The following is a 14166-nucleotide window of genomic DNA, read 5'->3' as shown; positions in this document are numbered from 1 at the left end:
AGTCTAAAAAATATGAACCAGACAATGAAATATATGTTATAACATTAACACACAAACATAATCCTTGTATCAAAATCATATTGCCTGATTTAATATAAATGCATAGAGAGAGATATTACACCCAAGGTTTGACCTTTGATAGTGACCTGCTTCACGCACAGAGACAGAAAACAGGGACAGACACCAGGGAGTCAAACAGAGAAGCAGAAATCAAGCATAAAATCATTTACCCATATAGAAAATAATCAATTATTTTAACACCACTTGGAAAGACAGGCTGATTATCAAATAACTTAAAAACAAGCCCTCCCTGGACATGCTTACTCAGTTTATCCCTGACCCCAATTTTTCAAAGACATTTTTATCCACATTTGGCTCCAAAAAAAACCACAAACTTGGATGAGGCTGTGTCAGGTATTTGGCAAAATCAGCTTTACAAATTCTTATTTTCTGCTCCGAGACGTATTCATTATTAGGGCTAAAACTAGTAATTATTTTCATATATCGACAAACCCATTAATTAATTGACAATTTTGTCAATGAATTGTATGACTTCAATCAATTCAATCAATAACAATTAGTAAGCGAATCATGTGTCAGTGGATGCATGGAAGCATAATATACTGTAAATGTATAACTAAACATTGTGCCAGCCTGCACAAATAATCTGCTGTGAGAGATCGTGCAACAGAAAATGAGAAGTGCCTGTGAAATATGTTGTGCTAAAATTTATCTTCTGTGAAAAGACAACTTGTCATCATCACTGTAGCCACCTGGCTCCAGTTTTCAATCACACTAAATATCATCACAGTATGGGGGAGGCCAGCTGAGCCAGTCAGAGCCCTTTTGCCTGCAGGGGAATCCTCACTATGATTTGTGTTACGTAAGTGCAGAGAAGAGTCCTATCCATTAGTGGAGATCTCTAAGGTTTCTAATAGACTCATGTGAAAAAGGGCATGCTCACTTGCTGGGCTGGATTTTAATTAAAGCTGCAGGATGCCAAATCAACATCTCAAAAAATCAAATGTTTCAAACCACATGTGGTTTACCAGTTTGAACCCATGTGGTGGAAGAGAAGTTGAATTGAATGTTTTGTAGGAAGAACAGGCACACTAGATGATTAGCAGATTCATCATTTACTCAAACAACAGAAAATTACCAACTAATGATTAATTGCTGAAGTAATTTTGTAAGCAAATAGTCCTAACATTCTCCAATGCTTCTCCAATGTGAGACTTTGCTCAGTTTTATATCCATAGAACATCTTTGGGGTTCTGGGCTGTTGGTAGGTCAAAACAAATTACAGCCCCAATTCCAAAAAAGATGGGATGCTGCAATAATTTGCTAATCCTTCCTGTCCTATATTCAGTTAAACTGTAGAGACACATGTAATGTTCAAACTGATGAGCTTTGTTTTTGAATACACTCCAAATTCTGAATTTGATGCATTCTCTTTTCTTAAAATTTTACACAGCATCCAATTTTTAAGACATTACCTACTGTTTTCCGGCATGTTGTATGGAATCAAGTATATAAGTGGAATCTTAATCAGTACAATAAGTATTAGTTGCAGCCCAAGCCTGTAAACCAGGTTACCTATATTATCCTTTTGTCAAAAAAAAAAAAAATTCCCTAATATTATAGTGACTGGGATATTTTTTTAACATAAAATGAAAACAGCTTAACAATAATATGATAAGACAGGGGATGCTGGTCTCTCTGTTGTGGTACTGTTATTTCAAAGTATTTGACAACTTTATCCAGATCAGTATGAGGAAATGAGTACACTTAAACCATTTCCAGATAAGTAGTTAATCCTTTCTTTTGCACTGTGCAAAGTGGTTGACAGAGGTTATATCTGTTTTAGGTCCAATCGTGTTATTATATCCATTATAATGGCTAAGGAGCGGAGTTACATAACAGGTCATGGATTTGAGTCTGTAAAGAGGGAGTGAGGGGAGACGAGCAGCCAGGCTCCAGACAGATATCAATAGAAAACACTTTAGAGGGACACTCAATCCTGCCGTGTGTGTGTGTGTGTGTGTGTGTGTGTGTGCGTGCACGCATGCTGGTGAGAGAGTGTGAATAAGACACTTTCTCTCTCTGCAAAATGTTTTTTGGATCCAGCCCCATAGTGATTATTTGCCTCAGCTTCTATTTTAAATTTCCTCATTCACTAGAGCCCTTGACGGTTGGTGGGAAAACCACAGATGCACCACCAACCATGTGACAAAATACACACACACGCTCAAACACACACTGACAGTGACGCACACATTCGCACCAGAGAAGGAAAGAACCAGCATGGCAAGCACAACAATACTGTCATTGGAAAGTGTGACTGCTCTGCTGACAAATGTTGGCATGGTGCATTAGGTAACAAGCAAAACCGCAGTCATTAACCTTTATGACCTCTGTGAGTCAAGGGGGACAGACGTGGTGTGGTAGTGAATGTGATGTGTGTGAGTTTTCGTGCACCTGGAAGTGTCAGTCTCTAGTAGATGATGTCAGCCCATAAGAAAAATGAGTTAGAGATCTTCATCTGGTTTGGAACATGCAGAACAGAGGGTCAGTGAACTGCTCATACCCTGCATGTGATCCTGCTGGTTTACACTGAGTGGAAGAGGAGGAGAACAGACGAATTAAATGTACTAAATCTTGAAAACAAGTGTTAGATTATTGGGAGCACAGTGTACTTTGAATGACAAAAAAGGCTTTTTTCTGTCTCATTGTTTTGGTGAAGAAAACAAACTTTTCTCAATTGTTGCTTTGATTTAATGACGTAGATCAGCACCCAGGCATTGGCAAAGGTCAGTGCAGTTCAGAGAAAGAACAGCAGCAATCTGAACAGCAGCATCTACACACATTACACAGACAAACAAGCCTCCCCACTGTGTCTGGAGCTGGTTCATGGAACAGTGAGTGGGTTCGTTACTTTCTACTCAGTCAGTCTGCAAAGACAATGCCTTCTTTTTATCAAAAGGACAAAAGCGAGGTCATACTGTGTTCCCTTAGACAACCTTCCCTTGTCACAATTAGACTGTGTGCATCATGCTGGGTTATGCAACAAGAGCTGAACAACAAGACCACCGTAGAAATACTACTTCTTCTTTGCACAGTACCTTCACTGGGCCGGAGTACCAGCACTTCTTACTGTCCCCTTACTTGTAATTTCTATTGACAATATCATTAATAGGTTGGAATTTATACCAAAATAGGCTATATATTATTAATTACTGGGAGAAATTAATTAAATCAAAATCAAATCAATCAAAATTACTTTATTTATCCCCGAGGGGAAATTCAGTTAGTCTGTTAGCTCTTGAAGAATGAGACAGCCTGATGGCTGTAGGAGCGAGGTGTTCAATAGGAGATAGTTCTTGTGACTCCAGTCACTGAAGGCTTTTATCAGATCCCTATATTCAGATTCCTGTCAATTCCTGATACACGCCACAATAGCAGTGTTGTCTGAGTACTTCTGGATGTGGCAGGACTCAGAGTTGTATTTGAAGTCTGCTGTGTACAGTGTGAACAGGAATGGAGCCAGAACAGTCCCTTGTGGAGCCCCTGTGCTGCTCATTAATGTCCCAGAAACACAGTTCCCCAACCTGACATACTGTGGTCTTCCTGTCAGCTAATCTGTGGAGATAAAGGACAGATCCACTCCCATCTCTGTGAGCTTGTATTTGAGTATGTTGGGTTGGATGGTGTTGAATGCGCTTGAAAAATCAAAGAACATGATTCTCACATAAGCACCAGTTTCCTTCAGATGAGCAAGGGCACGGTGAAGCATGCAGATGACAGCATCGTTCACTCCCATGTGTTGTTTGTATGCAAACTGCAGGGGGTCCAGTTTGTCTTTGACCTCAACTCTCAGCAGGCGTAGAATCAGCCGCTCCAAGGTCTTGATGTGAGAAGTGAGGGCTACTGGTCTAAGTAATTAAATAAGTAATTCTATGTAAAATTTGACATTCATGCAACAGCTGTACTAAACCAAAAACATCAAATTCAAGCACTGGTACAATGACTCGGATATTCCTAAATAAAGGTATATACTCTTCCAAAAAAGAATCCCTGCAGACCCTGCCTGTATTTTCTCCTTTGAGACCCTTATGGGTGTCACCCCTCAGGCTTTGGGTGTGACAACCCCAGGCAATTGCTGAATGGCTGGGTGCCAATGGCTGAACTCCAGCAGTGAAAATGTCAGATAAAAAAACATAAATAATGCAAGGTGAAATGTCAAGGGGAAGGCTCGTTCCAAAACAAAAGTGAACCTGGGGTTGGCTTTTACCCATAGTGAAAACTGTGGACGGGGGACAGCTTTAATGTATATGATTTACTTTGTTTTCATTCTTACTTTTGTAGGTGAAAACCTACTTGAAACTAAACCTGTTGGTCATCCTGAATCTGGCACTGACAGAAACATGTTGAACCAGGGTCATTGGGTCATCATCAAGTTACATAGGACAACTGAATACTGACAACTGAACTTGTTTCTCAACAAGTTTTGGAACTTGTTCCACTACCCCTGAGGAATTAACAGAAAAAGTGGCTCAACTAACCATACCCAACAGGTTTACAATACAAGACCAGCATCATTCCCTAGAACACCATTAAACAGCAGGTATAGGCTACATGCAATGTTACATTATTACATTAAAAAACATATATATAATGATTTAAATGGAAAAATGTTGCTATGATAGGGTGTGGAGGATAGACATCAAACATCTTGAATTACAGTCAACATAGGATCATATTCCTTCTGTAACTCAACAGGACTTTTGATTAGGAACTGGAACTAAGCTGAGGCGTTTATTGGAAGATCAGGAACATTAATTCAAATGACTGCCCACTTAGTCAATGGTATAATCCTTAATCCAGAGGAGTTGGAAAATTGTGAAAAATGTAAACAAAAACAGAATGCAATGACTCACAAATACTTCAACCTCCATCCATTGACTTCTATTGTCTTTAATATTTTCCAAACAGTGTCTCTGTATATTGTTTTTGCATGAGTGGACCAACAGGCAAATAGTTTACTGTTGTCAGCTGTGTTTGGGCCACTTAGGTGTTGATGGGATGCAGTGAAGTGAGTAATGTGACTTTTCTTTTTTGTGACTTAACACATGCAGGCACAAAAGAAAGGTGTCATACCTTCTGTCACAGGCTCCTGATGGGTCAAGTGGGTTAGGAGTGAACTCACTTATCAGCATGATTGGCAGCTGATGAGAGCAACATGACCTTTCATACTTTTCATACTTTTGCAAACTAGAATGTATAAAGTATTCGAAACTCAAGAACTATTTGCAGGGCGAGGTAAGACCAGGGAATGCATGGCATTTTCAACAGAAAGTACAGATAAACTTAGTGTACACTGGTTTTTGACTAAATATCTGTTTTTTGCGGCAAAACATGACAGTCAAAGACATCACCTTGGACTTTGAACAGCTAGGACAGACATATTTCACATTTTTTTGGGACATTTAACAGACTAAATGATGAATCGATTACTGGCAAAAATAATCAGCAGATGAATCAATATTGAAAGTTTTCATTATTTCCTGCTCTTATGCATTTAGTGACGTCTTTAACTGCTAAAGAGCCCTCAGGAGTTGGTGGAGACCAAAACAGAGCAAGAACAAGAGTGATTATTGGACTTCTACTTGATGAGTGGCCGGAAACACATCTCCAACTGGTTGCTAATGTTGCTCTATGTCTGCTAAATGTGTAAAAGCGGAACTGTATGCTATCATATTTACCATACATATGTTATATGGTCAGAATATTTTCATTGTGTGTTTACAGCTTGCAACTTGTTGTCTGCTAACCCAAAGTAAAAAAAAAAGAAAGAATGCAGCTAGAAATATATTTGTGGGAGGTTGAGTCTGTGGTAGAAATATTGGAGGAATTGGTAGTGTGGGAATAGCTTTACACATTTGACTCTAACCAATATGACCCATCATTCCTAAAGTCCTTAAAATTAGATTGGGAGCCAGAGTGTTCAGTTATCAAGCTCCTCTCCTGTGGAATCAACTCCCAGTCTCAGTACGAAAGGCAGACACCTTCTTTTTATTTAAGAGTAAACTTAAAACGCTCCTCTTTGACAAAGCCTATAGTTAGGGCTGGCTGAGGCCCGCCTTAGACTAGCCCCTAGTTTTGCCGCTATAGGCTCCTCTTTTCTTCTCTCTCTGATGTCCCAATAATACATGTCACAAGCTTGCATTTTCCCAGAGTACTCACACTTTTCTTCGCTCTCTCTTTCACAGGGTGTGGAGCTGTGGTCCTGCTCGGCATCACTCCTGCTGGTCTCACTGCCGTGGACGTTGTTGGGCCCCAGATGGGAATGCTCCTCTCCTTGTCCACTCTACACTCACCCCATCACTACTGGCTAATGGTGGTGCTTCATCACCTGCTGCTGTGCCCCTCCCATAACTCCTGCTCCTCTCCCCTCTCTATCCCCCCCCCCCCTTCAACCTCTATCTACTCTGTTGATCACTCTGTACAACGACATCCCTGTCCGTCCTGGGAGGGGGATCCCTCCTCTGTCACACTCCTTGAGGTTTCTTCTTCTTTTTCCCCTGCTAAAAGGGTTTTTTGAGGAGTTTTCCCCAGGGGCGTCTCTAGGATTTTAACACATCCGGGGCTCAGCCCAGAAGAGTCAAGCAGATGCGCGTGCAGAGCGCGCCCCAAAATTTTTAGTCATAGAGACATTCTCCACATAGCCTACGAACACACAATTTACACTACACTTGCATTCATAGACAAACACTTGGGCCCCGTTCACACGAGGACGCTCGCGGGTAAAAACAACAAAATATTTTATCGGAAGTGCCTTTAGTTTAGACGGTGACGGCGTTTTGGGGGCTTGAAGATGCAAAAATCTGAAACCACCTTCCAAAGTGGAAAAGTTAAATACACTCCGCCGTAGCGTGTCCGTCTACACCGCGAAGACGCAAAACTCTGCTCAGATCTGCTCACGTCACGTACGTGTTAACGTCACATACATGCTCCAGTAAAGGAAAATAAACAAACGTGGGATTATTTCCATGCGTCGGACCTTCAAACTGCTCTGGCAGCTCTAACAAACTTACAGGAGTCTTTCCACCAAATGTACAGGATATGTAGAGATAGTATTAGTGAACAGAGAAGGATCTGTAATTACCTCTATCACATTTTGGATGCAGCAATTTGTCGGAGGTGAGCCAGACGGCTGTGAACGAGACCTGGGAGATCTAGTGGATGGTGGATAACTTTGTGGAAGTAGTAGCGGATGAAAATGTGTGGCGTGAAAACTTCTGCATGCCCAAAGATGCTCTTATCGCTTTAAGTGATGCCGCCTGGAATGTATACAATCGAATTTCACACACTTTTGCGTCACTGTATGCACGCAGATTCCCTCCCGAAAATGCTCGTCTAAACGAGGAATAAAAAGTGAAGACGCGACCCACTTTTGCGTCTTCTGTTCAGACCGTCCTCGTGTGAACGGGGCCTTCGTTAAGTACAGGGGTGCACTGCAAACCTGTCCTATCACCGGTGAAAAAGGTGAAAACGATGCAATCCCATAACCACAGATCATCAAATGAATGACCCCTTTTGAATTTGGTTTGCACCCATGTACTGACATTAGTTAGCTAGGTAACACATTGTTTTTCCATTTAACACATTAGCAGCTACAGTAAAAGAAGCAGACTGTGCAGGATCCCTGTATGCTAGCTAGCTGCTATCATGCATGAAAAAGAAAATAAACACAATGGTTTGACGTGAAAGCCTAACATTAACATTAGCTACTTTCCCCTCTAGATTCTAATTGTGTGCCTAAAAATAATTAAGCTTGGGCTTCTTCTAGACTCTAGAAGAAGCCCAAGCTTAATTATTTTAGGTACACAATTCTCACACACTACAATTGCATTTACAGACAGATGCTAATAATAAAATATCGTTTTTTTTCCCCATGTAATATCAACTAGCTGCTAGCTAGCTAACGTTAGCTACTTCCCTCTAGTAGTTCCAGCTGCAACACTCTTTTCGAAATTATACAAATAAAATAATTAATTGTTACTCAAACCTGTCCCAAAACACTGTTTTATCGAAGCATCAACATAAGATAACCGAAGTTTGAGGATTTTTTTAAATTTTTTTTTTGAAAATTAATATTCGGGGCTAATTAAAAAACATCCGGGGCTGTAGCCCCGAATGTTTTAGCCTAGGGATGCCACTGGTTTTCCCCTGGCCGCTGTGAGGGTCTAAGGACTGAGGGTGTCGTACCATGTACAGTCTGTAAAGCCCTTTGAGGAAAATCTGTGATTTGTATTTTTGGGCTATGTAAATACAATTGACTTGACTTGACTTGACTATTATTGCAATGGTTGCTTCCTCTCAGCATTGATGATCTTTCTACTCTTTTAATGATATTTATATAGGTTGAGGTGAGGCTCCATACTGCCTGGCAGTGTGACATCAACTGCTCTCCTATTTAGAGCTCAACCTCTAATGGAAGTAGGACACAAACAGGGCGAAGGTTTGCTGCTTAGACGTTATGTAAGCCTTCAAGCAATGCCAAGTTGACTGGGGCGTCTCTGGGAGCTGCTTGGAAGTGGAACTCGTCTGAATAGGGTTTTGATTAATTAGAGCAAAAACATCCTCTTCCCTGCAACCATGCATCCGTCCGGCTGTCTGGACCGCTCTCCACCTGCAGATTTCATTCAACCACCTAACTGAATTGGTTTGGAGCTTGACTGGCATCTTCAGGAATACTTTGTAGGTTTCCAAGAGCAGTGGGGACAAAGCCACCAGGAAACCAACTACAACAGTGGAAAGACACAGAGAGAGGCACAATCAAGAGGGAGAGAGAACAGATAGATCTTGCATAACCAACAGCACAGGATATTACACGGCAACAAATTACATAGCAACAAATGAGAAAGCAGAATGTCCATTAGAAAAAAAGGCACACAATTACTTTGCAATCTGTGTCTACTTATGTGCTTAAAGCAATCAGGGGTGCATTGAAGCACACATTATGAGCCCAGCATCTCCCCCTCAGATACACAAAAACAATTACACAGTGTTTCAAAAGCACAAACTGGTATGTTTCACAGCCACAAAATGTAATACAGTATGTCCCTTTTAAAGGTGTCCTGGAAAAACAGAATGTTATCGTAGCTGATCTTATTGTGGCCAGTGTTAAGATACTCACTTCGAAAGCAAAGGGTTTGCAGGAACAACTTGAACTAGAACAGAACTCAGAGAGTGCAAACCTCCACCAGGGCCAATGGCACTGAAAGTGACTAATAACTTGTGTATCTGCACATGGTTCTGATCCACTCCAAAAACAAATGTGTTCTTCCTTGACCCATGACACACCTTTACACCCCATTTCATGAAAACCAGGCCAAATAGACAGGTGGAGGTAAAATCTGTCTCATTCTGCAGGACCTTCGAGGTCATTTTCAAGTTACATAGGACGTGCAATCTAGTATTCTCGTGTCAACAACTAAACTTGTTTCTCAACATGTTTTGGAACTTGTTCCACCCCTGAGGAATTAACAGAAAAGTGGCTCAACTAACCATACCCAACAGGTGTACAATAAGACCAGCATCATCCCCTAGAACACCATTACACAGCAGGCATAGGCATAGTATGTAACACATACAGTATATATACTTATTTATATGGAAAAATGTTAATGTTAAAATGCTAAGGTAGGGTGTGGAGGATAGCTAGGAAACATCTTGAATTAGAGTCAACATAGGAATCATATCTTTTCAGTTAAATTTTCTCAGTTACCTTCATATTGTTTTTTCTCTTCTTATGATTGTGTATTGTACACACACTCATTCACAGACACAGACACACACTCAGACACACACAACCACATAATTTCTTCACATCCCTGCATCTCACCAGAACATTTTGCACCTTCTTTCTCTCCTCCTGCCAATCTCCTGCTTTGTTAGTTTTCTGAACCACTTTCTGTCTGTTCATCATCAGTGCACTGCTGATTAGCACTTCACCACAGAGAGCCGGTTGGCCATTCATTCAGGTTTCAATGGGAATGACGCAAATCCCCGACCTGTTCGGTTCCCCGTGGCCTGGACCTGCTCTCTTGGACCAAGGCTGTCTTGCCTCTACATGCCTCGACTGGCACTCAGACAGACCAGAACAGCTGAGAGACGGACTGAATGTCCAAGTGTACCATAGGAGGTCTCATAAACCTGCTGCAGTCCTGCTGAGGCTCTCTTGGCATGATCTCATGTCAGATGTGACCTGAATTATGTGAGACAAGTTGGTGTTTTATTACATAATAGTTTATTTTTCACCCAAGTGTTTCCATTAGCCCAGATTGAAACACAGTGAACCAAATTATTCTCATAAATGTTGTTTCTGTCCCCCTTGTGTCTTTACAAGTATTGAATGCAGGACTTTTACTTGTAACATAGTGTGGTATAAACACTTTCACTTTCAAGAAAAAGTAAACAAGTACTAGTTGTTAATGTGTATTTTTGTGTTGCTATGTGGTAAAGAAGACCTTAATTTATAGTTTAAGCCATTTGTTGTTATAAATATTTGACACGTGCATTTGCACCTTTCCAGGGTAACAGAGCTACTTCTGCTTGCATTGTCTGCAGGTGCAAATATATATAAATGATAAATGTGTGGTTGTTTCACAGTCTCCATTTCGAGTCTGAAGCTCTGCATGAATCCTGCCATCTACTGGCTGCTTAATGTACTACTCCTCCATAACGTTTCGTCCTCTGAAACATATAGAATAAATACAGTGAATGAATCAAGAACATTAAAATAAATATTTAAATACGTGAAAAGTACATTTCACAGTCATATTCACAAAGGAATATAATAAACCATTCACTGTGGTAATCGTGAATGGTTTTTCCTCCAAATGTTTGTGCATTTTCTACCTTTATTTAATAACCTGTGCATAATCGCGGCGTATTTTAATGGCAGTGTTTTCAAAAGTGTCCCATTTGCTGCCGAAACCCGGGATCGAACCAGGGACCTTTAGATCTTCAGTCTAACGCTCTCCCAACTGAGCTATTTCGGCGCCTATATGTCTGTATCTGCCTGTGCAATTTGTTAGAGTACCCACCAGAGGTCGGTCTAGTATAGTATATGGTGGAATAGTCAGGACAGATATAAGAGATAACGAGATGAGATAGATAGATTTTCCACTTGTGCATTCCTTTCAAGCAGTTGCTCTGATGTCACTTAAATGACATATCATTATTATATGTCATTATATTTCTTCATTTTCAGAAGTCCAACCCTTTAAATGTCAATTTCTTTACAAAGTTTTGTTATGGAAAAAAAGTTCGTAGTATCGAAAGTATCGAAAAAAGCTGTATATATATATATAAATGCTAGCGGGGATTCTTCTTATTAATTGTTCATAGTCTGAGATATGTGAATAATTTGCAACAACATTGATTTTGATGCATTGCATCAAACAATGCAGTGCTCCATAATACAGCAGCAATAACCTGAGTTGAAACCTTATGTATACAGTCAGTGGTTGAAACCAGGATAAACGCATATATTTTCCCCATAGGGCAAACGTGTGAAAATGACTCTGGTAAAATTAGTAAAAAAAAAAAAACATTTTGAAACTAGTACTCTAAATTGAAAGCATTATTGTGTATAATGCTGTTATGGCAATTGGATTAAAATATGTTGTTTTAATGGGTTTCACTGGGGATATTTTTGTCTGAATGTACTTTACGTATTTCCACTTGATTTAGCAGATACCCAAACATGACCTTGAGCTGCACTTGTGCAAGTTAGGATGTTCAAATGGCAAAGTTGAAATCTCAGGGTGATGACAGGCTGTGGCCAGGCTGTGGCGGACACTGGGCAGAAGATGGCCCAGATGTTGCAACATATTTTGCCAGATACCAAGGGAACAGGGAGTCTATGATGGAAGAGGTCAGTCAATATGCAACCATGGGTGTCTGCAGATGTTAAACTGAGGGCAGACGGGCCCAATATTAATTAATTTTTTACTAACGACTGAGAGTCCAAGTGTTCTGAGCGGATGTAATTCAAACAGTGATAACAGTTTTATGGTGTCTGAATGATCTCCAACAATGTCTAGTTGTTTGTACAGATCAGCAGCAGGATATGCCCAGTGGCCTGTCAGCTAATACATCATCATATGAGCTTCTAATGCACAGTACTGTCCATTATCATCATGCTGTTTGCCTCGCAGTGGGGTTTCCTTCTTCCTTTCAGTACTACATGTACCCTTTTACAATTCAGCTTAAAAATGCCTTTAGAGAATGTTGTAAAATCAGCATGCTATACACAAGTAAGCTATGCAAAGTATGCAAACATAACCAAGAGTATTTGTTCATGAACAGAGATGTATTCACAGCAACATGCACAATATTAAGTTCTCTATTATTTATTGACATAAATACATTTTATTTAATTAATTCATTGATTCATAATTCATATATGCAATCTAAATCTCATGTGACTATATGAACAATAAATTAGTCTGTAGTTGTTGTTTTTTAGGTCCAATGCTGTTACATTAACAACAATTTTAATAAACCACATAAACCACACATTATTCTTCCTCCTCTTCTTGACTGATTTTCTGTGCTTCTTGTTCTAAGGTCCTTAGTGACTTCTAGTTTTGAATATCATGCTGCAAAAACACTAAGTTGGGAACTTTACTTTGTTGTGAGTTTCAGCCTTAAAGCATTTTTGCTTTGGTAATCAGTTCTTCAAATTTCTGCAAAACCAACCTTTCCCAGAAAACAACTCTAACAGTGCATCTTGTGCTTCTCCCGTAATGGTTGTGACAGGACGCTGATCCCACGGCTTGTCAATAAGACTGCACATATGACTCGACAGTTTATGGCACTTTTTAGATAACGTGTCACTTTTGAGCAATCTTTAAAAGTGAGCATTTAAAGTGAACATACGGTGAAATAGGTTGTCAGTCAAAAGGCTGCAGTGAGAAGTTTCTGTTTTGTATGAAAAAAAACTTTAATATGACAAAAAATAACTAAACAAACGAATGCTTAAATAAAAGTTGCATAAATAAACAGAAAAATATTACATTTAGGTAAACCTGCTTCACAGCAAGAGGGTCGCAGGTTCGGATCTGGCATGCAACTCTTCTGTGTGCATGTCCTCCCTGTGTCAGTGTGGGTTCTCTCTGGGTCCTCCGACTTCCTCCCACAGTCCAAAAACATGCAGCTTCGGTTTAACTGGTGACTCTAAATTGCCCGTAGGTGTGAATGAGAGCGTGAATGGACGTCTGTCTCTATGTGTCAGCCCTGTGATAGTCTGGAGACCTCAGGTCAAATTTCTTGTTTCTTTTGGATTTTGTGATGCTTTCCCGATTTCACAGTCGAATGTAAATTGTTTGCTTCCTCGTGTGTGCCCTGTGATAGTCTGTCGACCTGTCCAAGGTGTACCCCGCTTCTCACCCAAAGTCAGCTGGGATCGACTCCAGCCCCCCGCGACCCGAATCCGAGTAAGCGGTTAAGGAGGATGAATTTACTGAATAATGTAGCAATTCATTAAAGCATAGCCTACATTTATTTAGGTCTTGTCTAATTGTCATGCTGTATTAATACATTATTGTATTATTCTATATGTTTATGCATTAAATTATCTCTGTCCAAGGAAGTCAGCCTTGCTTGTTATTTACCACCATAATGTCTAGATTCTGCAATTAGTGAGGTGTTGATATTAATCACAAGAAACTATCACGTTTTAATTAAAAACATGGCGTAACACCTGCCGAAACCCGGGATCGAACCAAATAAATATATAAATAGGCCCACCTACGTGAAAGTACATTTCAAAGTCATATTCACAAAGGAATAAAATAAACTAGACCTACTCATTGTGGTAATCATGCTTGAGACTGAGGAATTTAATGTTTCGACCATAGACAAATATAGATTTTTTCCCCTCCATATGTTTGTGAATTTTCTTTTTTTATTTAATAACCTGTGCATAATGGCTGTGTATTTTAATGGCAGTGTTTTCAAAAGTGTCCCATTTGCTGCCGAAACCCGGGATCGAACCAGGGACCTTTAGATCTTCAGTCTAACGCTCTCCCAACTGAGCTATTTCGGCTTGACGTACAACGACGCATGCAATGTCGAGGTACAACTGAAGGGGTC

General features: G+C 40.1%; 2 non-coding genes across 2 annotated transcripts; both read right to left on the bottom strand.

The window, feature by feature from the left end:
- Positions 1-10993: 10993 nt before the first annotated feature.
- Positions 10994-11066, bottom strand: trnaf-gaa (transfer RNA phenylalanine (anticodon GAA)). Its single transcript has one exon. It is a non-coding gene; the product is annotated as a tRNA-Phe (tRNA).
- A 2980-nt stretch (positions 11067-14046) lies between these two features.
- On the bottom strand, positions 14047-14119 carry trnaf-gaa (transfer RNA phenylalanine (anticodon GAA)). Its single transcript has one exon. It is a non-coding gene; the product is annotated as a tRNA-Phe (tRNA).
- Positions 14120-14166: the final 47 nt, after the last annotated feature.

The sequence above is a fragment of the Centropristis striata genome, chromosome 3 (assembly GCF_030273125.1).
Source record: "Centropristis striata isolate RG_2023a ecotype Rhode Island chromosome 3, C.striata_1.0, whole genome shotgun sequence".
NCBI classification, from domain to species: Eukaryota; Metazoa; Chordata; class Actinopteri; order Perciformes; family Serranidae; genus Centropristis; species Centropristis striata.
This window is presented reverse-complemented; position numbering and strand designations above follow the sequence as displayed.